The sequence below is a fragment of the Centroberyx affinis genome, unplaced genomic scaffold (assembly GCF_046629955.1).
Source record: "Centroberyx affinis isolate AG114_WGS23_722 - 3 ecotype Tasmania unplaced genomic scaffold, CSIRO-AGI_Caff_v1 ptg001536l_1, whole genome shotgun sequence".
Taxonomy (NCBI): domain Eukaryota; kingdom Metazoa; phylum Chordata; class Actinopteri; order Beryciformes; family Berycidae; genus Centroberyx; species Centroberyx affinis.
In genome coordinates, this window is record NW_027279992.1 from 1 (window position 1) to 10,580 (window position 10,580).

The 10,580-nt window shown below is 39.0% G+C and overlaps 1 long non-coding RNA gene across 1 annotated transcript; it reads right to left on the reverse strand.

Annotated features, from left to right (window-relative positions):
* Positions 1 to 2,813: 2,813 nt before the first annotated feature.
* On the reverse strand, positions 2,814 to 6,552 carry LOC139650703 (uncharacterized). Its single transcript, XR_011695654.1, has 3 exons — positions 6,368 to 6,552; positions 4,510 to 4,768; positions 2,814 to 4,335 (listed from the first exon to the last, which is right to left on the reverse strand). It is a non-coding gene; the product is annotated as an uncharacterized lncRNA (long non-coding RNA).
* Positions 6,553 to 10,580: the final 4,028 nt, after the last annotated feature.

The window sequence follows — 10,580 nt, forward strand, 5'->3', positions numbered from 1 at the left end:
TTTACATCAATAAATTGGCCACAATTCTTGAACAGTCCCCAAGCCCTGGATTAGATCTACAAGGCAAAGAAATGAAGTTCCTCATGTATGCAGATGACCTGGTTATACTATCCCCAACAGAACATGGCTTACAGCAGAACCTCTCACTGCTGGAGACCTTCTGTCAAAACTGGGCGTTGGACATCAACCTCGACAAAACTAAGATTATGGTATTTCAAAAAACTGTGAGAGGGACCACACTTCAGCATACAATGGAATACAATTATTTGGGCATAATCATCAGTGCATCTGGCAGCTTTGACAAAGCAATAAATTCCCTGACAGATAAGGCACGCAGGGCCTACTATAGCATTAGAAGTTCACTAAATAAATTCAACCCTCCTATTCAAATTTGGCTAAAACTATTCAGCAGTGTAATTCAGCCCATTCTTATGTATGGAAGTGAAGTGTGGGGCCCTCTAATAAACCAGAGGAACACCTCATGGGACACAACACCCACAGAAAAATTTCAGCTTCAATTCTCCAAGGAAATCCTCAAGGTCCACAGAAACTGTCCAAACCATGCATGTAGAGCAGAGCTGGGAAACTTCCCTCTCTCTCTCCACGTGATAAAAAGATCAATTAGATTCCAGGTTCACTTGGCACAAGCTGATCCTGATTCATATCACCACAGAGCCTTTATAAGTAACAGCCTCTGCCCAGAGACAGACCCTCTGAGAAACATTAGAGAAACCTGCCACCTCAAAATCCAAGACCTCCATCATCTCTCCAAAACTCCTCTGAAAACAATAGACAAGGAAAACAAATGTATTTACATTGACAATTGATGAACTGATAAAACTCTATTTAGGAGAAGAACCACAATTTACACACTTAGCTGCACAATATGTAACACTCTGCCATGATATTAGAGAAAAAATTAATGTTATCTATCTTCTTGAATATTGTAACACTATGTAGTTACATTTCACATTTATGACCATTGTTAGTAGAATCTGATTATTTACTCTGTAATTTGTTATTTTATTTTATTTTATTTTATTTTTTATTTTATTGTATTTTTTATATTATCATATCTCTCCGGTTAATACAAGACATTTGATTGCTTTGAATCTAATTGCCTAATTGTACCCTCTTTTACAAATGTAACATATTTTATGTATGTATGTATGTATACTATATATATCATTGTTTATTGTTCTGCTTTGGCAATAACGGTTGCTTACCATTCATGCCAATAAAGCTTATTTGAATTTGAATTTGAATTTGAGAGACAGACAGAGAGAGAGACACAGAGAGAGAGAGAGAGACAGATGGAGAGAGAGAGACAGGCAGAGGGGCGCCGTAACACAAGGTTCCCACACATTCTCCATTCATAAACTCCAGACACTTTTTCCAGGATTTCAAAAGTGCAGAAAGTCATCTTTTTTCCTGCCCCACATCACAAAACAGACCATAATATATCTGTTATTGATCGATACCGACGACTCATCGATTAGTCGATCAGCTGCTGAGATTTCTGGCTTTCAAAACTCACTTTCCGGCCCGAACGAAAAAGAGTTTGGGTCAAGCAGCGTTCGTTTTGCCCCGCTGAAAGGCCCAGATGGGCGGAGTTTGTCACATTTTTAATGATATTTCAAACCAAATTCAACCAATCAGAGACTGTTTTTTTTTCTGAAAGCCAGAACACTGCTGTGTGAGGGAGAACTCACTTAACCCAAAAGCAGAACTGTGCTAAAAGACAAAAAAAAAAAAAAAACACCCACCTGGCACCCCAGGTTGAATAAAACAAACTTGGAGAAGTATTTCAAGTTTCAGAAGAAGATTTTCCCAGGCTTGAACTCCACCTGGAACTTATCAAATGAATCTCCCAGATTTTTCCAGGTAACAACTGATCGTGTGTGTGTGTGTGTGTGTGTGTGTGTGTGTGTGTGTGTGTGTGTGTGTGTGTGTGTGTGTGTGTGAAAGAAGGTGAGACAGAGCAGGCTGTCATTTCAAAGCGAACACATTAAACCACAGTCGTCTCTCTCGAACTCACCGACGGCCCACAGCAGCAGGTAAACCTTCATCATCTTCATCATCGCCATCACTTCCACTTCTTCTTCTTCTTCTTCTTCTTCTCCTCCTCCTCTGAACCTGCGATCTCCTCTCAGCCTTTTTTGGTGGGAAAAACTCCAAACCTTCAGCTGTCTTGTCGTCTTCGCCTCCGGAGATCTGTCCGTCTAAGTGTGTGTGTGTGTGTGTGTGTGTGTGTGTGTGTGTGTGTGAGAGTGTGTCATTCAGACAGGAAGTATCTAACCACAGTATAATCGTGTTAAGGCAAGTTTCTCATATCAGCTTCCTCTCCGTCCGTCATGTGCTGATGCTCTGCAGCCTCCAGCAGGTTACATGGTGTTCTAGTTCTACTGTGTCTTAAGAATCTATAGACTACCATTCTATACTATATACAGTATATATCAAATCTTATGGTAACACTTTACAATAAGGGTACATTAACATTAATGCTTAATAAGCAGGTCTGGTCAAGTCTGGTAATCATTTACTAACGGTGTTCATGTTAACTAAGGTATTCATTTATACATTATTTAATAGGCATTAACATGAACACTGTTAGTAAATGATTACCAGACACATTAGCTAACAGTTAATTAAGGGTTAGTTAACCCTTAATTAATGTACCCTTATTGTGAAGTGTTACCAATCTTATAGTATATAAGATTTGATATTATTATATGAGACGTTATCTGTAGTATTCTAGTATAGTAGATGTATGAAGTAGAACTGGGGTCAAAGGTCACATTGCATTGCTTTATTTCACAGTGTGTTCCTGCAATCTGACAAAACATAATCTGCATTACTGAGTATTAATTCATTTATTTATTTATTTATTTACCTACAGGCTTTCTTTTCCAGTTTAATTAGGAGTGCATCAGAGTCAGATTAGATATCAGATTACATCATGTATCGAATTACTGCATCAGAGTCTCTCAACAGATCAGCGGAGACTCTCAGAGAACCGTGGTTACAAATAATTACTAATCATTTTAAAAGCTCTGCAGACAACAATCCTTAAAGCAGTGGTTCTCAACGTGGGGTCCGGGGACCACCAGGGGGGTCCTTGAGGGGGCTCCATGAAGTGTTACACTTCCATTTCCAAGAAGTGAACACAGTTAGAGAAGGCGTCAAAGTGCTTTACATAAAACATTAAAAGCATCGAGACAAAGTGAAAAAGATACAAATTCATATAAAAGAATTAAAAGCATTAAAGCAAAGAATCAAATCAAGTAAAATAGAAAGATATTTTTACCCTCATAAAGGAAACACAGACTGTTCTGATCAGTTTCTCTGTTATCTCTCTACCTGCAACACAGACAGTCATGGACTTCAGAGACCAGCTGCATAAAGATAGACCTGGTCTGAGACTTAAATGTGACCTTTAGAGACCAGCTGCATAAAGATAGACCTGGTCTGAGACTTAAATGTGACCTTTAGAGACCAGCTGCATAAAGATAGACCTGGTCTGAGACTTAAATGTGACCTTTAGTCAAACTTGCTATAGATATTTATATCGACCTGTTCCTACTACTTCTTGGTTGTTGTAGATCTCTCATGTGTTGTTTCTCTCTCTATAGACTCTCTCTCTTCTTCAGGTTCTTCCCAAAAACCAAAGATTTGCCGTCTTTTATGAAACAGCTTCAGTATTTAAACTTCCCACTCTGACAGTTAGGCCGACTCGTTGCCATAGCAACAAAGATCTTAACTCAAGATTAGCCAGGGGGAAGGTGGCTACCTGTCCTACATCTAAATAAGTAGTAATATTGTAATATTAATGTAATGTTGTAATATTTAAGTAACAGACAGTCTTAGTTAGACTAGTCCAACCTGAGAATCTAAGACCAGTCTGAGGCTTAGACTAGACTTAAACTAGCTTTATGCAACTGGCCGCTGGACAAAATCATATCTGACAATAAAAATATTATCAGATTTGGGTCTGAGAGACAAAACCTCATCAAATGGGGGTTCTAATGTGGCTCTAATGTGGACTAAACTAGGGTCCTTGATGTGAAACAGGTTGAGAAGTACAAGTCCAGCCCTGATGTGACTTTTTGTTCATTTTTTTTAATTTTTTTTTAACATTTTACATCTTCTTGACTGGTAATCTTCACTGTTTTCACATACATGCGCCACAATAACAGATATATGTTTTTTGTTAATAGGTGTCACTTCTGCTTTCTGCTTCCGGTTATTTCCACGGCCTCCTGTCAATCAAAACCCGGTCGAGCTGCAAACCCGACAGACTAAGACCGCAGACGGACTCTTCCTCCGGCCCGCCGTCTGCAACGGGAAACGAAACGAAACAAAACAAACAAACAAACAAAAAATTGGAAAACAGGAAGGGGAACCGCAGGAGATGAGCAGAGACTCCCAACATGCTTTAGGAAAACATTTTTTTATATTTGCACGTTACGAGGCTGTAAATAAATATATCAAAACCAGATCACAACAAACCTGATGTGACATGCGGTTTAATACGCCAGCACACAGGAGAGTGAGAGAGAGCAGAGCAGACGGAGGAGGAGGAGGCTGGAGGAGGAAGAGGAGGAGGAGGGGGAGGAGGAGTTAAAGGTCCAGTTGCCACGTACGAACACGTCATTCTCGTACATTCCGTCAGATGTGTTGTTGCTGAGGAAGTCGTCCCAATAAAAAAGTGAATAGTCATAATCTTCATCTTCATCAGATTCTCCCCTCGATAAAACGACTACAGCAGCTGTAGAGAGAGAGAGAGAGAGGGAGAGAGAGAGAGAGAGGGGGAGAGAGGGGAAAGAGAGAGAGAGAGGGGGGAGAGAGAGAGAGAGAGGGGGGAGAGAGTGAGAGAGAAAGAGAGAGAGACAGAGAGGGGGGAGAGAGAGAAGGAGGGGGAGAGAGAGTGAGAGAGAAAGAGAGAGAGAGAGAGGGGAGAGAGAGAGGGGGGAGAGAGAGTGAGAGAGAAAGAGAGAGGGGGGGGGGGGGAGAGAGGGGGGGAGAGGGGAAAGAGAGAGAGAGAGGGAGGGGGGAGAGAGAGTGAGAGAGAAAGAGAGAGACAGAGAGAGAGAGGTGAGAGAGAGGGAGGGGAGAGAGAGAGAGAGAGTGAGAGAACCAAAAACACTCTCAATCCATTTCTCCACGTTCATTTTCCAGCATCTCTCTGAGCCTTACCGAGAACAGGCTGTTTCTGTCTCTGTATCTTTAAGGCTCATTAATATTAACGACCCCTCTGTTCCGATTGGCTAACCGTTTCCAGAGTGAAACATGAGACGCCGCGGCCCGGGCAGCTACAGGTAGGGAAAACTCTCCGGTTAATAAACAAAGACAACCGCTCAACCGCTTTGAAAAAAACACTTTGTTAGTCTATTATTTCTTACAAAAATGATAATGTTTAATCCAGTACAGTCCAGTTCAGTCCAGTTCAGTCCAGTTCAGATAATGAGCGAACCTTTGTGACGCCACAAAGTTACTGAAGTCCAAACGGCTCGTTTAGAGGCTTTTCTAATATGGATTGTGTGGATTTAGTTTTGATACTTTCACCATGTTTAGATAGACCATCCAACTCCTTTATCACCACAGAGGTCCTGCTTTACCAGATGGGACCTTTACACAGTGGGAGGAGCCAACTGCGAGACATCAAAGGCCCGGCTCGCCCTCCGTCAGCCTAGTCTTGTTTTCAGTATAGCTGCTACATCATTTCATGGTTCTGTCTTGGAAACAACAGAAGAAATTGGAGGTTCTTACCAGCTACCAACTACCATTGACTCTCTCTCTATTTTCCCTATAGTCACTCCATCATGTCATGGTTCTCTCTCCTAGGAAATTAATAGTTCCTGTCTAGGAAATTGTGGACATGACCAATAAAGCGTCACCAAACTCCCCTCTGTGCCCGGAGAGGAAGAGAAACCTGCTGACAAGAATAACTTTGGTTTACACTGCTGTGTGGTTATGTAAAGACGGCAAGTATGTATGTATGTTCTCTATATACAAAAAATATTACAATGATGATTGTATTGTATGTAGTTGTAGTAATATTGACCTGTGACGCTTCACTCTGAATGCTTTGGCAACACATAACTTTCTCTTGTAATGCCAGTGAAACCGACTTGAATTGAAAAGTAGAATTAAATGGAATGTATTGGAAGTAATGAAGTCAAGACAGAAAGAAAGACTCTTTGAAGACTTTCTCAGACCTGGAAATTAGCAAATTCATTTCCAAGATTTTTCCAGGTAATAACTGATGAAGTGACTCACATGTTATCTGTGTGTATGTGTGTGTGTGTGTGTGTGTGTGATAGCAACAAACCAAACACAGTAACCCACAGTCGGCTCTCTAACTCACCGACGGCCCACAGCAGCAGGTAAACCTTCATCATCGTCATTCTCTTCTTCTTCTTCTTCTTCTTCTCCTCTGAGCCTGTGATCTCCTCCGAGCTTTTGGTGGGAAAAACTCCAAACCAAAACCAACCTCCAGCTGAACGTCACCCTGAAGACTTTAGATCGGTTTTACTTCTGCTTCCTGCTTCTCTGACATTCATCTTTTCCCTTTCCCTTTCTATCTTCAACCAGTAGGTATCGTTCTCTTCTGTGGGCTCCGTTAGGCCCCGCCTCCTGTCAGTCATAACCCCAGCAGGAGATGAGCAGAAACTCTCCTCCTGGTCCCGTCACACGTTTCACTACCAAGCTTCGTTCAAACCCACAGGACTTTATTTGAAATTCTAGTCCAGATCCCAAGGTTTCCAAAGACACCAAACATGTCAGGCTGAACTACAGGGAAATGTGGAGAAAATGAAGCTCAAGACATCTAAATTTTCTCACTTTTATGCGATGGAGCAGATACAGAATATTATGTGACGTTGTCGTACAATACGGAAAACAAAAATTCTAACTTTGAAGCTATTTAAGGGGGAAATTAACGCTAAAGTCGGGGAGCGAGGGGTTAAAAATACAATCGATTATAACATTAAAGATGTTGCAATTTATAAGCAAAGATCTTAAATTGGCAAATAATAATTCACAGTAAATTATTTAATGATGCCAGCAATTATTTTGCAGTAGTGAAACTCAATTATTCAAAGTCTCTTTTTGGTGCTACATAGTTTTATAAATCTACTATAATAATATATATAAAGTCTTATTATATAGTGTTCTATTGCTACATAGTGTTTTATAAATCTACTCGACTACTGTTCTGTACTATAATAGTATATATACTGGGGTTTATTTACATTTATTTTACAGTGTGTTCCTGCACTCTGACAAAACACACAAACTTCACTACTGAGTATTTATTTATTTGTTTACCTCTGAAACTAGAAGCTTTCTTTTCCAGGTTAATTAGGAGCGTATCAGAGTCCGATTACATATCAGATTATTACATTATATATCAGATTAGGAGCGTATCGGAGTCAGATTACATATCAGATTATTACATTATATATCAGATTAGGAGCGTATCAGAGTCAGATTACATATCAGATTATTACATTATATATCAGATTAGGATCATATCAGAGTCAGATTACATATCAGATTACTAGGGCTGCCCCCTAACAGTCGACCAAACCGTTAGTCGATGAGAAGAGTCTTAGTCGACCAAGTTCATTGGTCAGTTAGTCACAGGAAAAAAACCAAAAAAAACCTCAAACTACATTCGGGAGCTGTGCCTTGTGCCTTGTCGTTACAAAGTTATTAGACCAGGGTTGCCAACTTTGGGGACCTGGCTGTATGTGTGTGTGTCTGTGTGTCCTTCGCATATCTCGACAACCGTTCGTCCGATCGACTTCACACTTGGAGGGTGTACTGCTGGGGACCCAAGGACGTGCGGTGTCGGATTTGGTGCAATTTGGACACGCGACACATTGAAAATGAATAAACTTTGAATAAACAAGTGAACAGCGCTCTGTGCAGCAGCAGCGGGGCTCAAAGCAAGCGACTGACAGCCCACGCCTATTGTGTGGTTTTCTTTTGGTGAACCAGAGTGTATTTCAGCAGTGTTTCTGACTGCGAGTAGCCACGAATTGGGTGTGTTTTTTCCTGTTGTCGTGGTTTCCCCAGGAGACAAAAGAATCTTCTCTCAAGGCATAAGAATGGTATAATATAAAGATCTTTATTGGCAACAAAGACCTGAGTTTTTCTGCAGAAGAACTGGCTCCATGCCAGATTACAATAGCTTTTATACACTTTGATCAGTATGACACCCCTTTAAGTTAACCACTCCTTCCCATGGGGTTTCTTCCATAAGATCTCTCTCTATTCAGTGTCCCTTCTGGGTGAGGGGGCATCATGTGAGGATCATACCATATTGATAGACAGTCTTCTGACGTTCCTATCAAGGTCTCCTCGTACCCTCCCAGACGTCTAGTGGCCTTGTGGGTTATCTGGGGCCTACTCAGAGCTGTTCATTCTGTTAGTATATGGCTTCTGAGATCTCCTGTTTTACAGGCCTTTAACTTGATCTTATGCGTATTAGAATATATGTTTACTATATGTATTTATAAGCTATAAGCATGATTTTCTACTACACTGTGAACCACAGTGTATTTCAGCAGTGTTTCTGACCACGAGTAGCCACAACTTGGGTGTGTTTTTAAAAAAAAAAAAATAATAATAATAAATAATTAAATTAATATCATAAACGTGTGACGATTAATGGCTTGAACTAACGATTACTAGTCGACTAGGAAAATCTTTGGTTGGGGGCAGCCCTATAGATTACATCATATATCAGATTAGGAGCATATCAATCAGATTACATCATATATCAGATTACATCATACATCAGATTACATCATATATCAGATTAGGAGCATATCAATCATATTACATCATATATCAGATTACATTATACATCAGATTACATCATATATCAGATTAGTAGCATATCAATCAGATTATATCATATATCAGATTAGGAGCATATCAATTAGATTACATCATATATCAGATTAAGAGCATATCAATCAGATTACATCATATATCAGATTACATCATATATCAGATTAGGAGCATATCAATCAGATTACATCATATATCAGATTACATCATACATCAGATTACATCATATATCAGATTAGGAGCATATCAATCAGATTACATCATACATCAGATTACATCATATATCAGATTAGGATCATATCAATCAGATTACATCATATATCAGATTAGGAGCATATCAATCAGATTACATCATATACCAGATTACATCATACATCAGATTACATCATATATCAGATTAGGAGCATATCAATCAGATTACATCATATATCAGATTACATCATATATCAGATTAGGATCATAACAGTCAGATTACATCATATATCAGATTACATCATTTATCAGATTAGGATCATATCAATCAGATTACATCATATATCAGATTACATCATATATCAGATTAGGAGCATATCAATCAGATTACATCATATATCAGATTACATCATATATCAGATTAGGAGCATATCAATCAGATTACATCATATATCATATTAGGATCATATCAGTCAGATTACATCATATATCAGATTAGGATCATATCAATCAGATTACATCATATATCATATTACATCATATATCAGATTAGGATCATATCAGTCAGATTACATCATATATCATATTACATCATATATCAGATTAGGATCATATCAGTCAGATTACATCATATATCATATTACATCATATATCAGATTAGGGTCATATCAGTCAGATTACATCATATATCATATTACATCATATATCAGATTAGGATCATATCAGTCAGATTACATCATATATCAGATTAGGATCATATCAATCAGATTACATCATATATCATATTACATCATATATCAGATTAGGATCATATCAGTCAGATTACATCATATATCAGATTAGGATCATATCAGTCAGATTACATCATATATCATATTACATCATATATCAGATTAGGGTCATATCAGTCAGATTACATCATATATCATACTACATCATATATCAGATTAGGATTATATCAATCAGATTACATCATATATCAGAGTCTCTCAACAGATCAGCTGAGACTCTCAGAGAACCGCAGTTACAAATAATTGTTAATTTAAAACTCTGCAGACAACAAGCCTTAGAGGACGAGTCCAGCCTCATTTGTTTTTTTTTGTTTTTTTTTTTTGTTTTTTTTTTACATTTTCCATCCCTTCACTGGTTGTCATGACTGTTTTTTTTACTATTTTTAAGATTACACGTATTTTTTAAATCAGTGTTGCTTCTGCTTTCTGCCTCTCGTATTTCCACGTTTGCGCTAGGCCCCGCCTCCTGTCAATCAAAACCCAGTCAAGCGGCGAGCCGACAGACCAAACCGCAGACAGACTCTTCCTCCAGCCGCCGTCTGCAACAGAAAACGAACTAAAAATGGAAAACAGGAAGGAGATGAGCAGAAAAATAGATTTGAAAAAAAAAATGTTATATTTGTACATTATGAGGATGTAAATGGAAACCAAACCTGATGTGAAATGCTGTTTAATACGCCAACACACAGGAGACTGAGAGAGTGCAGAGCAGACGGAGGAGGAGGAGGAGGCTGG